This window comes from Arachis ipaensis, chromosome B2 (genome assembly GCF_059453495.1).
Source record: "Arachis ipaensis isolate K30076 ecotype BB chromosome B2, ASM5945349v1, whole genome shotgun sequence".
Lineage (NCBI taxonomy): Eukaryota > Viridiplantae > Streptophyta > Magnoliopsida > Fabales > Fabaceae > Arachis > Arachis ipaensis.
Window position 1 is genome coordinate 107,390,062 of NC_142437.1, and position 15,863 is coordinate 107,405,924.

Genomic DNA, 15,863 nt, shown 5'->3' on the forward strand with positions numbered 1-15,863 from the left:
TCATTCATGAAACTTAAAGTGGCCTTAGATAGATCAGAGACTACATTTGCTAAGCTAGATGGGTTCTGCTCAGAATTCTCTGTCTGTTGCTGAGTGGATGATGGAAAAGGCTTGCTATTGCTAAACCTGTTCCTTCCACCATTATTAAAGCCTTGTTGAGGCTTTTGTTGATCCTTCCATGAGAAATTTGGATGATTTCTCCATGAGGGATTATAGGTGTTTCCATAGGGTTCTCCCATGTAATTCACCTCTACTATTGCAGGGTTCTCAGGATCATAAGCTTCTTCTTCAGAAGATGCCTCTTTAGTACTGTTGGATGCAGCTTGCAATCCATTCAGACTCTGAGAAATCATATTGACTTGCTGAGTCAATATTTTGTTCTGAGCCAATATGGCATTCAGAGCATCAATTTCAAGAACTCCCTTCCTCTGAGGCATCCCATTACTCACAGGATTCCTTTCAGAAGTGTACATGAAATGGTTATTTGCAACCATGTCAATGAGTTCCTGAGCTTCTGCAGGTGTTTTCTTTAGGTGAATGGATCCACCTGCAGAATGGTCCAATGACATCTTAGATAATTCAAACAGACCATCATAGAATATATCCAGGATGGTCCATTCTGAAAGCATGTCAGAAGGACACTTTTTGGTCAGTTGCTTGTACCTCTCCCAAGCTTCATAGAGGGATTCACCTTCTTTCTGTTTGAAGGTTTAAACATCCACTCAAAGCTTGCTAAGCTTTTGAGGAGGAAAGAACTTGGCTAAGAAAGCCGTGACCAGCTTATCCCAAGAGTTCGGGCTATCTTTAGGTTGAGAGTCCAACCATATTCTAGCTCTGTCTTTTATAGTAAACGGGAAAAGCATAAGCCTGTAGACCTTGGGATCAACCCCATTGGTCTTAACAGTATCACAGATCTACAAGAATTCAATTAAGAACTGAAAAGGATCTTCTGATGGAAGTCCATGAAACTTGCAGTTCTGTTACATCAGAGAAACTAATTGAGGTTTAAGCTCAAAATTGTTTGCTCCAATGGCAGGGATTGAGATGCTTCTTCCATGTAAATTAGAATTTGATGTAGTAAAGTCACCAAGCATCTTCCTTGCATTGTTATTATTTTCGGCCATGTCTCCTTCTTTTTCGAAATTTTCTGTCAAATTTTCTCCAGAGAGTTGTGCTTTAGCTTCCCTTAGCTTCCTCTTCAGATTCCTTTCAGGTTCAGGGTTAGCTTCAACAAGAATGTTCTTATCCTTGTTCCTGCTCATATGAAAAAGAAGAGAACACAAAAGAAAATATTGAATCCTCTATGTCACAGTATAGAAATTCCTTATGTAAGTATAAGAAGTGAAGAATGGAAGAAGGAAAGATAAGCATTCGAACACAGAGGAGAAGAGTGGGTTCGAATTTTGGGTGGGAGAGAAGTGTTAGTAGATGAATAAATAAATAGAAGGAGATGAGAAAGAGAAGAATTCGAAAAGTAAGTAAAATAAAAAAAATTAAAGTTAAAATTCGAAAATTAAAAATTGAAATTAAATTAAATTAAAATTTAAAACAATTAGTTAATTAAAAATGAATTTTGAAAAAGAGGTTAGTGATTTTCGAAAATTAAAGAGAGAAAATTAGTTAGGTAGTTTTGAAAAAGATAAGAATCAAACAAAAAGATAAGATTAATTGAAAAGGATTTGAAAATCAATTTTGAAAAGACAATAAGTTAGAAAAGATTTTGAAATTGAATTTGAAAAAGATGTGATTGAAATTTATTTTGAAAAAGATTTGAAAAAGAAATTTAAAAAGATTTGATTTTGAAAATTAAAGTTAATTACTTGACTAACAAGAAACTAAAAAGATATGATTCTAGAGTTTAAAGATTGAACCTTTCTTACTAGGCAAGTAACAAACCTAAAAAAATTTTTTTAATCAATCACATTAATTGTTAGCATTAATTTCGAAAATATGAAATAGAAATAAGAAAAAGATTTTGAAAATAAATTTTGAAATTTTCGAAATTATGAAAGGAAAAATGAAAAAGATTTGATTTTTTTGAAAAAGATTTGAAAAAGATAGAATTTTTAAATTGAAAATTTGATTTGACTCATAAGAAACAACTAGATTTTAAAAATTTTTAAAAAAGTCAAATCAAATTTTCAAAAATTTATGAAATAAAAAGGGAAAGATATTTTTTTGATTTTTTTGAGTTTTTAATGATGAAAGAGAAAAACAACTAAATGACTCAAAACATGAAACTTTTGGATTAAAACAAAAGATGCATGCAAGAACACTATGAATGTCAAGATGAACACCAAGAACACTTTGAAGATCAAGATGAACATCAAGAACATGTTTTTTAAAAATTTTTAAGAAAAGAAAAACATACAAGACACCAAACTTAGAAATTTTCAATGTTTAGACACTAACAAATTAAAAATGCATATGAAAAATAAGAAAAGACACAAAACATAAAAAATTAAAGATCAAACAAAGAAGATCATCAAGAACAACTTGAAGATCATGAAGAACACATGCATGAGTTTTCGAAATTTTTAAAGGAAACACTACAAGAAAACAGCTCTATTGCCACGCTTTTAAAGCGTGGCGAAAAGCTGAAAAAACGTGGCGATAGCTTTTCGCCACGCTTTTTGAGCTACTGCCACGCTTTTGAAAGGGTGGCCTATCAAAGGGTGGCGGTTGTTCTATCGCCACGCTTTTGGTGACCTATCGCCACGCTTTATTTTTTGCCACGCTTTTGCAGATTGCCCCGCTTAAAAAGCGTGGCCATATGCGAGAGACACGGCCACGCTTTTAAAGCGTGGCCATAGAGAGATACAGCCACACTTTTAAAGCGTGACGATAGCAGGAGATACGGCCACGCTTTTAAAGCGTGGCGATAGCAGGAGATATGGCCACGCTTTTAAAGCCTGGCGATAGCGAGAGATACGGCCACCCTTTAAAAGCGTGGCGATAGAGAGATACAGCAACGCTTTAAAAGCGTGGCGATAGCCTTGTCAAATTTAAAAAAAAAATTTTTTTTTTTATTTTCAATCCTTTTGTATTACCAAACCTATAAATATAATATGCAATTTTTATTACAAGATAAATTAAACAGTAATTAGTGACAATTTTTGGTATAATTATTTTATACATTAATCCTTATACAAAACTTTCCAGGTTTTTTCAGTAACAAAAAACCCTTCAACCTCCTATCCAGCCGAAATTCACTAACTAAGCAAAACGCATGTATAATTACAAAAGCAATGGAAAATTAATAGTAGGTCTGGGGTCTCAAAATCACGTCAGGGTCCCTCATTTTCTGTATTTTATATTTTTCTTACAACCTTGTGTCCAACAAGTACATAACCAAGCTCAATATCCCCCTATCAGAATGATTCCCAGCAATGTTTGGTGGAGCTGAAAAAAATAACACCAACATCAACAAAATGATTTCATTTCCTTTTCACATAACATAATAATGAAAATGCTGACAATCACCGACCAAAGACATAACAATGAAGAAACAAGGAATAACCCCATTGGCAAGCAAGCTCAGTGCTTTTTTTTCTTTTGCAAAAAAGAAACAAAAAAAAGGCAAAAGGAACCATTGAATTACCATGCAAAAGGGAGAAAGGAATCTAACCAATCAATATCAGAAGCATTGTCACCTGCAGGACAGTGCGCTTGGTATACCAATCAATATCAGAAGCATTGTCACCTGCAGCATGCCAAATCTCATCCACCAGCATTGCCCTCTGCTTAAAACTAGTTGGAACATTCACTGGTTGAGCCTGTAATGTAAGATATATATATATATATATATATATATATATATATATATATATATATTAAAAAAAACTCAAAAGCTGCATGCAAGATTTGGCATTTGTGTTGCAGGAACATCTAGATAGCTTTGGCCCTCCAAACTAGTTTCCATGGTCTTTTAAAAAAGAATAGTCATTAGGAAACCTTAAATCTATGATAAACAAATTTGAATTTTCTTCAAGTATACCTATCATAATGTAAAATCCTGAAAATTTTATAAGGTTTAGCCACTTCGATATCAGAAGATGTGAATTTAAGTCCAAACCTTAGCAAATTTGTCTCGAGTTTGAGTCACTATAAACCAAATTTTCAATTTTTTTTATTAAAAATATTGGTTTTCTAACATTTTCGTTTAAATAAAAAGATAAAAGAGCAAGAATGAAAACAGAACCGTACCTCATCAAAGACACCGGCGGGACTGTCCTCATAGCTAGCTAGAAAGAAGCAACCAAAATGTTTCTGTATCAAGTAATAATTAATGCAGCCTCTGTTTAATTTCAAAGTTTAACATAATTTACAAGTCCTATCAAAATTCAAAAGATTTTAGAATGATTTTACCAGTCTTGAAAATTAACCAAACAAAAATATCCCTGAGTTCACGTCAGCAACAGTTAGTCTTCTAAACTGACGACATTTCTTGGATTCAATATTTACAAATTGCCTAAAGACTCAAACCCATAAAAGAATTGCTGCATTTATAATCTAAAGAGAGAAATTACAATATTTGACCTACCCAAAAGCTTCAGCCAATTTGAATTCTCTTGGAATGTATCTTCTAGCTTTCTCTGCCTTCACAAGATGGAGTTAATACAAGGCACTGATAAACAAAGAAACAGAACAGTTAATGAAAGAAACAATTCCCAATTCCCACAAATTAAAGTTGAACATACATAAACAACACTTAGAGAAAGATTCATTGACTAAAACCATGATAAATTTGACAAAATCGAAAGTAAAAACAAATACTTAGAAATGGGAAAATTGGATAAAAAGGAAAACATACCACATTCAACAGAGAAGCAACAGTTTTTAGGTGTCCAACAGCCACATAACCCAGCGCTAAGACATCCAGAATTGCAGCTTCTTGAATGCCTTTTTCCCCCCCACTACTAATTGTAAGTGTTAATAAGGGTAGAATCAATTTGGTTTATCCAAAATCAAGTTGTTTTAAATAATTTTTTAAAACCATATACTTAACTATAATTGGACATCTAGGGGGCACCAGTTTCATATATTTTATGAGTCCGCACACAGCAATGAAATTTCGAAAAACAGTTAAATTTCACATCTTACCACTTACCACAAAAAATTCCTTTATTTTTTATAAACGAAGAATTTTGTTAAGATGGAGAGAATAATGTATAGGAAGGAGGTGAGTTTTTGTTATACGGGAGCAAAAGGCAACTAACAGAGTAATTTATAAATCGTAGCTTTCTGATTTCTTAACAAATTTTAATGGTCAAGTCCTTTATAATGATCATGAGCTTTATCCAAAGTAGATGTTAGATGCCTAGTCGTATCCAATAAAACTTGGTTGTTAGAAAATTTGCCATTGAAGGTGTGTGCAATGTGCATCAACCAAATAGTTCAAATAATGTATGTTGCATAGTGCCAGAATGAATTTTCCTGTTTCCTACTTCAAAAAATAATCACACCTAGTCAAGAGGATGAAGTTAACCATGGTTGTAGGACAGGCCTAACATTCTTCAAAATATACAAGAGGTTTTAAATAGAAACACAAACAAATGACAATGTAAGTTGATTTGGATTTGATTTTTATTTTGCCCCACTCCTAACATGCATATCAGGGGAGATAACTTTATATGGTCTTTGAACCTACAAACTTTAGTTCCAATCAGGTTTGCCATGTTGGAAAGAGACTATATTTGAGATTGAGTAAAATCATAAGGTGCATATAATATACATGATTTGTTGTATTGCCCATACTTTAGGAAAGATCCATATAACAACTGGATAAATAAATTATATACTATAAGATTTAAATAGTCACCTACCAAGAAAATCTCTTAAAATTGTTTTCTTTACATAATTTATTTTTAAGTTAATCTGTAAGCAACTTTAGTTTCAAGAGGAGTGCATCCTTTTTAAAATTCCTTCTGATATTTGCCATATTTCAAAGTTTCTAATTTATGTCTTGTATGCTTTACCTTTATGATTGTATTAAATTAAATGGCATTTACATATGCCTATTAATTGATTATTTTAACTAGTGAGACATGAAAGATGGAGATCAATTAGCATTCTATTTTATAGGTGAAATTTAAAATTTCTGCCCTGTTGTGTCAGGTGATCAAGTATTGGGCAGAGAAGGGAATATCTGGATTTACAGTCTACAAATTTCAACTTAAGAGAATTGAAGGGCAGCCATTAATGACCACAAATCAGGTGCTACTATTTTCTGCTCATTTGCCATGATACTTGATACATCTCTTGGTTTGGTTGAAGATGTGGTTTTTGTAAGCATGCTGCCAATTAAACATAAAGTAGGTTGCAGAATCTTTTATAGTGTTGTATGAGCATAATCTATTCATTAAAATACATTATGAAGATTGACATTTAGTTAATCATTTAATAATCTAGTGCAACTTGCAACTAACTTGAAAATGTGTAGCAACTAGCAAAATATATCTAACTTGTCATCTTGGAGGTTTCATGATCAACTATTTCCTGCAAGGTTCCATGCAAAGAAAATGCTAAAAGTCAAGTTAGCAATTTTCTGCGGCTGATGTATATCATGTGCATTATTCATTTCATTTTCACCAAAGTCAAGTTAGTTTATTTTCCTATTTTAGTAGCTTGAATACCTTTTGCAGAGTATTGTCACGACCCAATCTTTTTAGTTGTAAATTGTAATTCTAGTGTACTTTTTTTTTGTGTGTGCTATATATATAATTGGTCAGAACTTTTCTCAACCACATGGTAGAGTCATTCAAATGAGAGCGTAAATATTGGACTCATCCACGAATATTCCACGCACAAATGAATAATAGTTTCGTAAATCTCAAAAACATTTTTCCAATGCTGAAAGTAATGTATTAAAGTGCAAATTAAACTGGGAAATATATCTTGTAATTAGTGTCAGTAATTGGCTTTACTATCAGTATTGGGAATAAGATATTTATTATGAAACTATATAAGACTTGTTAAAAAAATATCTCTACATAATCAAATTATCAATGGTAAGGATGAACATGCACAAAAAATGAACCACACGGGATGAACTCCAAATAAGATTTCACTAGCTACTAATTAAGTTTTAATTGCTATTCTACTGGTTGCAAGGGTTAATGCATCCATTTGACTCGTTGAGTATATCTACCTGAAATCCATATCCTGCACAGATTTGTGTGCTCTTGGTTCATCCAAAATGTTGTTCATGCTAGGCCACTCCATAATTCTGATATGCCCGTCCTATACTTGTTCCAGACAGAATTCAAACATACAAGATCAAACTCTAGAAACGAACGCTAGAAATGCCACACAACAAAGAAACACAATTGAATCGAATGGATTTCAAAGCGATACTTACTGAACCACCGGTGGCAAATTTAGATCTATCAACACTAAAAGTAATGCAGTTTTGAGAACCGATATTCTGCAGAGGGGCCAGTTCTTTGGCCAATAGCTTCATTTTTGTTTCATTACCATACAGCTCAAACAATCTGCATGAGCACATAGAAATACGTCGACTTATATTTGATTTCTCAGTTAAGTAAAAGTGAAATATAAGCTAATCATGCTTAAGAAGCAACTATGGCTATTGTCAAGCATTCCCCTACTCCAAGGAAACTAGAACAAGAAACCATCAAAATAGTATGGTAAATTGATATAAGGTATCGGAATTCTGATTATGAGATTATTGAAAGTGACAGCAACTGCAACTATGAAATGCAAAATTGAGATAAATCATTAAAGAACTTTTCAACCGATAAATTTAGATAATAGGTTCAATCTCGAAGCTCATAAGTAAAGACACTTACTTGCAGCTACCATTGCTGAGAGAGCACACAAAATCGTCCTTTTTTAATATTAATAATGGAAAACATTCAGATCGGGAATCGTTTCTGAAAACCCTAGAAAGATGCGGAAACCAGCTAAGCTATTGCAAGTATGATATGAGAGACTGTGAGGGATTGCAGTTACAATTAAAGACGAGAATTCACATGAAAACGTGGCGAAGAGGAAGAAGAAGCGTTACCTGAGAGAAATTGAAAAGAGAAACAAGGTTGAAGAGTGAGGAGCTACCGCCACACACACACTGAAGCACCGTCCTTCTCTTCGCTTTCTTCCATTACCGTTTTCATTCTGTCCAAACACGAACGACAAGGAAGGCAATGGTGGCCAGAGCAGGAAGATTGCAGGAGAGCGGCGAAACGACGACGCTGGCGCGTAAACGACAAGGAGACGACGAGGAGACAGTGAGAGGCTAATGACGCTGACGCTGTTGGATGCTAGGGCAGAGGCGACAAGAGACAAGGCGGAGGGGAGGCTAACGGCGCAGCGAGGGCGGTGCTGGTGATGGCGGAGATCTCAGCTCTTCCAGGGTTGCCATTCATGAGAGTGACGGTGAGAGTTGAGAGTGGGAGAGTCCCGATCGAAGCTTTTGGCCAAGTTTGAGGGTGATTAGGAGGATTCAGGAGTTACTGGGTTGGGGGCCGGGTTATTAGGGTTTTCTTTTAAAAACCTTTTGGCCACGCTTTTAAAGCGTGCCAAAAGAGTACCAGGATATGGCCACGCTTTTGAAGCGTGGCCGTAATGAAACCCTGTCGCCACGTTTTTAAAACGTCCCTCTTTTCTCTATGGCCATGCTTTTGAAGCGTGGCAGAAAAAAACGTGGCCGTTTCTCTAATCAATTGCCACCCTTCAAAAAGCGTGGCCGTTGACCCTTTTCGCCACGTTTTTGAAGCATGGCAAGAAAAAACGTGGCCAAATCTCTATTCAATCGCCACCCTCATAAAAGCGTGGCCATTGACCACTTTTGGCCACACTTTTAAAGCGTGGCAAGAAAAAAGCGTGGCCATATGCCTTTTTTCTTGTAGTGAAAATTAAAAGCATGCAATTGACACCAAACTTAAAAATTGACACTAGACTCAAACAAGAAATATCAAATTTTTTTGTTTTTATGATTTTATTAAAAAAAATTTTGTATTTTTCGAAAATTAATTGGAAAAAGAAAAATAAGGATTTTTTTAATGAGAATTCTAGGAATCATGCAATGTTAGTCTAAAGCTCCGGTCCAGGAATTAGACATGGATCACTAGCCAGCCAAGCTTTCAGTGAAAGCTCCGGTCCAAGACACTAGACATGGTCAATGGTCAGCCAAGCTTCAGCAGATACAAATCAGGCATATAACAACTGATTAGATGAGAGTTCAAGGACTCTTGCCATGATAAGTGGAAGCCTCAGTCCAAAAATTTAGACATGGCTTGACAGCCAGCCAAGCTTCAACAGATCATAAAGAAACTCTAGAATTCATTCTGAAAAATTCTGAAGTCATAGAATAATTTAATTTTTTTTTTGAAAATATTTTTTTTTTGAAATTTTTTTTTGAAAATTTTTCGAAAATAAAAAGAGTAAATACAAAAACTTAAAATTAAAATAAAATTACCTAATATGAGCAACAAGATGAACCGTCAGTTGTCCAAACTCGAACAATCCCCGGCAACGGCGCCAAAAACTTGGGGCACGAAATCGTGATCGTTCATTCCTTGGTAACGGCGCTAAAAACTTAATATGCACGTCATAATCTTAGTTCTTTGTCACAACTTCGCACAACTAACCAGCAAGTGTACTGGGTCGTTGATGAGCGGATAATTTATACGCTTTTTGACATTGTTTTTAGTATATTTTTAGTAGGATCTAGTTACTTTTAGGGATGTTTTCATTAGTTTTTATGTTAAATTCACATTTCTGGACTTTACTATGAGTTTGTGTGTTTTTCTGTGATTTCAGGTATTTTCTGGCTGAAATTGAGGGACTTGAGCAGAAATCAGATTCAGAGGTTGAAGAAGGACTGCTGATGCTGTTGGATTCTGACCTCCCTGCACTCAAAGTGGAATTTATGGAGCTACAGAACTCGAAATGGCGCGCTTCCAATTGCGTTGGAAAGTAGACATCCAGGGCTTTCCAGAAATATATAATAGTCTATACTTTGGCCAAGAATAGATGACGTAAACTGGCGTTCAACGCCAGCTTTCTGCACAAATCTAGCGTCCAGCGCCAGAAAAGGAGCCAAAACCAGAGTTGAACGCCCAAACTGGCACAAAAGCTGGCGTTCAACTCCAAGAAGGACCTCTACACGTGCAACACTCAAGCTCAGCCCAAGCACACACCAAGTGGGCCCCGGAAGTGGATTTATGCATCAATTACTTACTTCTGTAAACCCTAGTAGCTAGTTTATTATAAATAGGACCTTTCACTATTGTATTAGACGTCTTTTTGACCATCTTTGAATCTGTTGATCATCTTTGGATGCCTGGTTCTTAGATCAGAGGGGCTGGCCATTCGGCCATGCCTGGACCTTTCACTTATGTATTTTTAACGGTAGAGTTTCTACACTCCATAGATTAAGGTGTGGAGCTCTGCTGTTCCTCAAAGATTAATGCAAAGTACTACTGTTTTCTATTCAATTCATCTTGTTTCGCTTCTAAGATATTCATTCGTACTTCAATCTGAATGTGATGAACGTGACAATCATCATCATTCCCTATGAACGCGTGCCTGACAACCACTTCCGTTCTACCTTCGACTGAATGAGTATCTCTTAGATCTCCTAACCAGAATCTTCGTGGTGTAAGCTAGAATGATGGCGGCATTCAAGAGAATCCGGAAAGTCTAAACCTTGTCTGTGGTATTCCGAGTAGGATTCAATGAATGAATGACTGTGATGAGCTCCAAACTCGCGATTGCAGGGCGTTAGTGACAGACGCAAAAGGATAGTAAATCCTATTCCAGCATGATCGAGAACCAACAGATGAATAGCCGTGCCGTGACAGGGTGCGTTGACCATTTTCACTGAGAGGATAAGATGAAGCCATTGACAAGGGTGATGCCTCCAGACGATTAGCCGTGCCGTGACAGGGCATTGGATCATTTTCCCGAGAGATGACCGAAAGTAGCCATTAACAGTGGTGATGTGTCACATAAAGCCAGCCATGGAAAGGAGTAAGACTGATTGGATAAAGATAGCAGGAAAGCAGAGGTTCAGAGGAACGAAAGCATCTCCATTCGCTTATCTGAAATTCTCACCAATGAATTACATAAGTATTTCTATCCCTTCTTTTATATATTAATTTCGAAAACCACATAACCATTTGATATCCGCCTGACTGAGATTTACAAGGTGACCATAGCTTGCTTCATACCAACAATCTCCGTGGGATTCGACCCTTACTCACGTAAGATATTACTTGGACGACCCAGTGCACTTGCTGGTCAGTTACACGGAGTTTTGAACCATGGTCTTGGCATCATGTTTTTGGCGCCATTTCCAGGGAAAGAAAGAACAATGAATTTTACATAATTAAAGTGTAATCACGATTCCGCGTACCAAGTTTTTGGCGCCGTTGCCGGGGATTGTTTGAGTTTGGACAACTAACGGTTCATCCTGTTGCTCAGATTAGGTAATTTTCTTTTTTGTTTTCTTTTCAAAAATTTTCAAAAATATTTCAAAATTTTCTCACCTGTTTTCGAAAAAAATTTTAGATTCAAAATTTTTAAGAATGAATTCTAATGTTTCATGAAGCATGTGAAGCCTGGCTGGCTGTAAAGCCATGTCTAAAATTATTTGGACTGAGGCAGCAATTTGTTATCAAGAGCAAGCTAGTTGTTGTTAATCCACCTGCTACTGTTCCTGATTTACATGCTGAAGCTTGGCTGGCCATTGGCCATGTCTAGTGTTTTGGACTGGAGCTTTCTTTGAAAGCTTGGCTGGCTAGTGAGCCATGTCTAATTCCTGGACTGAAGCTTTAGACTAAGAATGCAAGATTCCTGGAATTCATATTAAAAATTTTGAAATCTTTATTTTCTTTTTTTCAATTAATTTTTCGAAAAAAAAATCCAAAAAAATTAGAAAATCATAAAAAGCAAAAATATTTTTCTGTTTCTTGTTTAAGTCTTGAGTCATGTTATAAGTTTGGTGTCAATTGCATATGCATCTTGCATTTTTTTTCGAAAATTCATGCATTCATAGTGTTCTTCATGATCTTCAAGTTGATCTTGGTAAGTCTTCTTGTTTGATCTTGATGATTTTTTGTTTTGTGTCTTTTATTGTTTTTCATATGCATTCTTGAATTCTTAGTGTCTAAACATTAAAGAATTCTAAGTTTGGTGTCTTGCATGTTTTCTTTGCATTAAAAGTTTTTTCAAAATTGTGTCTATGATGTTCATCTTGACATTCATAGTGTTCTTGGTGTTCATCTTGAGATTCATAGCATTCTTGCATGCATCACATGTTTTGATCTAAAAATTTCATGCATTGCATCTTTTTAGTGTTTTTCTCTCTCATCATAAAAATTTCAAAAAAAAAAAAAAAAAATATCTTTCCATTTTTCTCTCATCAAATTCGAAAATTTGGATTGACTTTTTCAAAAATTTTTAAAAATCAAGTTGTTTCTTATGAGTCAAATCAAGTTTTCAATTTGAAATTCTCATCTTTTTCAAAATCTTTTTCAAAAATCAAACCTTTTTCATTTTTCTTAGTTATTTTCGAAAATTCTAAAAATATTTTTCAAAAATCTTTTTCCTATTTTTATCACAAATTTTCGAAAATAACAATAACAATTAATGTTTTGATTCAAAAATTTTAAGTTTGTTACTTGCTTGTTAAGAAAGATTCAAACTTTGAGTTCTAGAATCATATCTTGTGATTTCTTGTGAATCAAGTCATTAATTGTGATTTTAAAAATCAAATCTTTTTCAAAAACTAATTTCAATCATATCTTTTCAAAATATCTTCTTGTCATATCTTTTTCAAAAAAACTTGATTTCAAAATATCTTCTCTGACTTCCCAACTCCTTATCTTTTCAAAATTTGTTTCAACTAACTAACTAACTTTTTGTTTGTTTCTTAACTTTTTCAAAATTACCTAACTAACTCTCTCTCTCTCATTTTCGAAAATATCTTCCCTCTTTTTCAAAAATTTCTTTTTAATTAACTAATTATTTTTATTTTTATTTTTTGATTTTAAAAATTTTCGAAAAATACTAACATTTTTCAAAAACCATTTTCGAAAATCACTAACTGTTTTTCAAAAAAATATTTTTCGAAAATTCTCCCTCTCCCATCTTATTCTATTTATTTATTCATTTACTAACATCTCATCTCACATCTCAACCCTCCTCACAGTTGTGTTTCTTCCATTACATTACATTCTTTATCTCCCCCTCTTCTTCTACTCACGCAGGGATCCCTATACTGTGGTATAAAGGATCTCTATTATTATTATTATTTTTCTGTGCCTTCTTCTTTGTCATATGAGCAGGAGCAAGGATAAGAACATTCTTGTGGAAGCAGATCCAGAACCTGAAAGGACTCTGAAAAGGAAACTAAGAGAAGCTAAAATACAACAATCCAGAGATAACCTTTCAGAAATTTTTGAACAGGAAGAGGAGATGGCAGCCGAAAATAATAATAATGCAAGGAGAATGCTTGGTGACTTTACTGCACCTAATTCCAATTTACATGGAAGAAGCATCTCCATTCCTGCCATTGGAGCAAACAACTTTGAGCTGAAACCTCAATTAGTTTCTCTGATGCAGCAGAACTGCAAGTTTCATGGACTTCCATCTGAAGATCCTTTTCAGTTCTTAACTGAATTCTTGCAGATATGTGATATTGTTAAGACTAATGGAGTAGATCCTGAAGTCTACAGGCTCATGCTTTTCCCTTTTGCTGTAAGAGACAGAGCTAGAATATGGTTGGACTCTCAACCTAAGGATAGCATGAACTCTTGGGATAAGCTGGTCACGGCTTTCTTAGCCAAGTACTTTCCTCCTCAAAAGCTGAGCAAGCTTAGAGCTGATGTTCAAACCTTCAGACAGAAAGAAGGTGAATCCCTCTATGAAGCTTGGGAAAGATACAAACAGTTGACCAAAAAGTGTCCTTCTGACATGCTTTCAGAATGGACCATCCTGGATATATTCTATGATGGTTTATCTGAGCTATCAAAAATGTCACTGGACACTTCTGCAGGTGGATCCATTCACCTAAAGAAAACGCCTGCAGAAGCTCAAGAACTCATTGACATGGTTGCTAATAACCAGTTCATGTACACTTCTGAAAGGAATCCTGTGAATAATGGGACGCCTATGAAGAAGGGAGTTCTTGAAGTTGATACTCTGAATGCCATATTGGCTCAGAACAAAATATTGACTCAGCAAGTCAATATGATCTCTCAGAGTCTGAATGGAATGCAAGCTGCATCCAACAGTACTCAAGAGGCTTCTTATGAAGAAGAAGCTTATGATCCTGAGAACCCTGCAATAGCAGAGGTGAATTGCTTAGGTGAACCTTATGGAAACACCTATAACTCATCATGGAGAAATCATCCAAATTTCTCATGGAAGGATCAAAAGCCTCAACAAGGCTTTAATAATGGTGGAAGAAACAAATTTAACAATAATAAACCTTTTCCATCATCCACTCAGCAACAGACAGAGAACTCTGATAAAAATGCTTCTAATTTAGCTAATCTAGTCTCTGATCTATCCAAGGCCACTGTGAGCTTCATGAATGAAACAAGGTCTTCCATTAGAAATTTGGAAGCACAAGTGGGCCAGCTGAGTAAAAGGATCACTGAAATCCCTCCTAGTACTCTCCCAAGCAATACAGAAGAGAATCCAAAAGGAGAGTGCAAGGCCATTGACATAAGCAAAATGGCCGAACCCAATGAGGGAGAGGAGGACGTGAATCCCAAGGAGGAAGACCTCCTGGGACGTCCAGTGACCAATAAGGAGCTTCCCTCTGAGGAACCAAAGGAATCTGAGACTCATCTAGAGACCATAGAGATTCCATTGAACCTCCTTATGCCCTTCATGAGCTCTGATGAGTATTCCTCTTCTGAAGAGAATGAGGATGTTACTGAAGAGCAAACTGCCAAGTTTCTTGGTGCAATCATGAAGCTAAATGCCAAATTATTTGGCATTGATACTTGGGAAGTTGAACCTCCCTTGTTCATCAATGAACTAAGTGATCTGGATCAATTGATATTGCCTCAGAAGAGACAGGATCCTGGGAAGTTCATAATACCTTGTACCATAGGCACCATGATCTTTAAGGCTCTGTGTGACCTTGGTTCAGGAATAAACCTCATGCCCCTCTCTGTAATAGAGAAACTGGGAATCTATGGGGTGCAAGCTGCTAGAATCTCATTAGAGATAGCAGATAATTCAAGAAAACAGGCGTATGGACAAGTAGAGGACGTATTAGTAAAGGTTGAAGGCCTTTACATCCCTGCTGATTTCATAGTCCTGGATACTGGAAAGGAAGAGGATGAATCCATCATCCTAGGAAGACCTTTCCTGGCCACAGCAAGAGCTGTGATTGATGTTGACAGAGGTGAACTAGTCCTTCAATGGAATAAGGACTCCCTTGTGTTTAAAACTCAAGGATCTCCCTCTGCAACCATGGAGAGGAAGCATGAAAAGCTTCTCTCAAAGCAGAGTCAACCCTAGCCCCCACAGTCAAACTCTAAGTTTGGTGTTGGGAGGCCACAACCAAACTCTAAGTTTGGTGTTGAACTCCCATATCCAAACTCTAAGTTTGGTGTTGGAGAGTTTCAACAATGCTCTAAACATCTGTGAGGCTCCATGAGAGCCCACTGTCAAGCTACTGACATTAAAGAAGCGCTTGTTGGGAGGCAACCCAATGTTTATTTATCTAATTTTTATTTTCATTATTTTTCATGTCTTTATAGGTTCATAATCATGTGGAGTCACAAAATAAATAGAAAAATTGAAAACAGAATCAAAAACAGTAGAAGAAAAATCTCACCCTGGAGGAGCATCTGTCTGGCGTTCAGCGCCAGAACAGA

The 15,863-nt window shown here is 35.7% G+C and overlaps 2 non-coding genes across 2 annotated transcripts; one reads left to right on the plus strand and one right to left on the minus strand.

Moving 5' to 3' along the window:
• Window positions 1–623: 623 nt before the first annotated feature.
• On the plus strand, window positions 624–731 carry LOC148575151 (small nucleolar RNA R71). The gene has a single exon (XR_015906874.1). It is a non-coding gene; the product is annotated as a small nucleolar RNA R71 (small nucleolar RNA).
• Window positions 732–13,839: 13,108 nt separating this feature from the next.
• Window positions 13,840–13,947, minus strand: LOC148575152 (small nucleolar RNA R71). Its single transcript, XR_015905743.1, has one exon. It is a non-coding gene; the product is annotated as a small nucleolar RNA R71 (small nucleolar RNA).
• Between the last annotated feature and the right edge of the window lie 1,916 nt (window positions 13,948–15,863).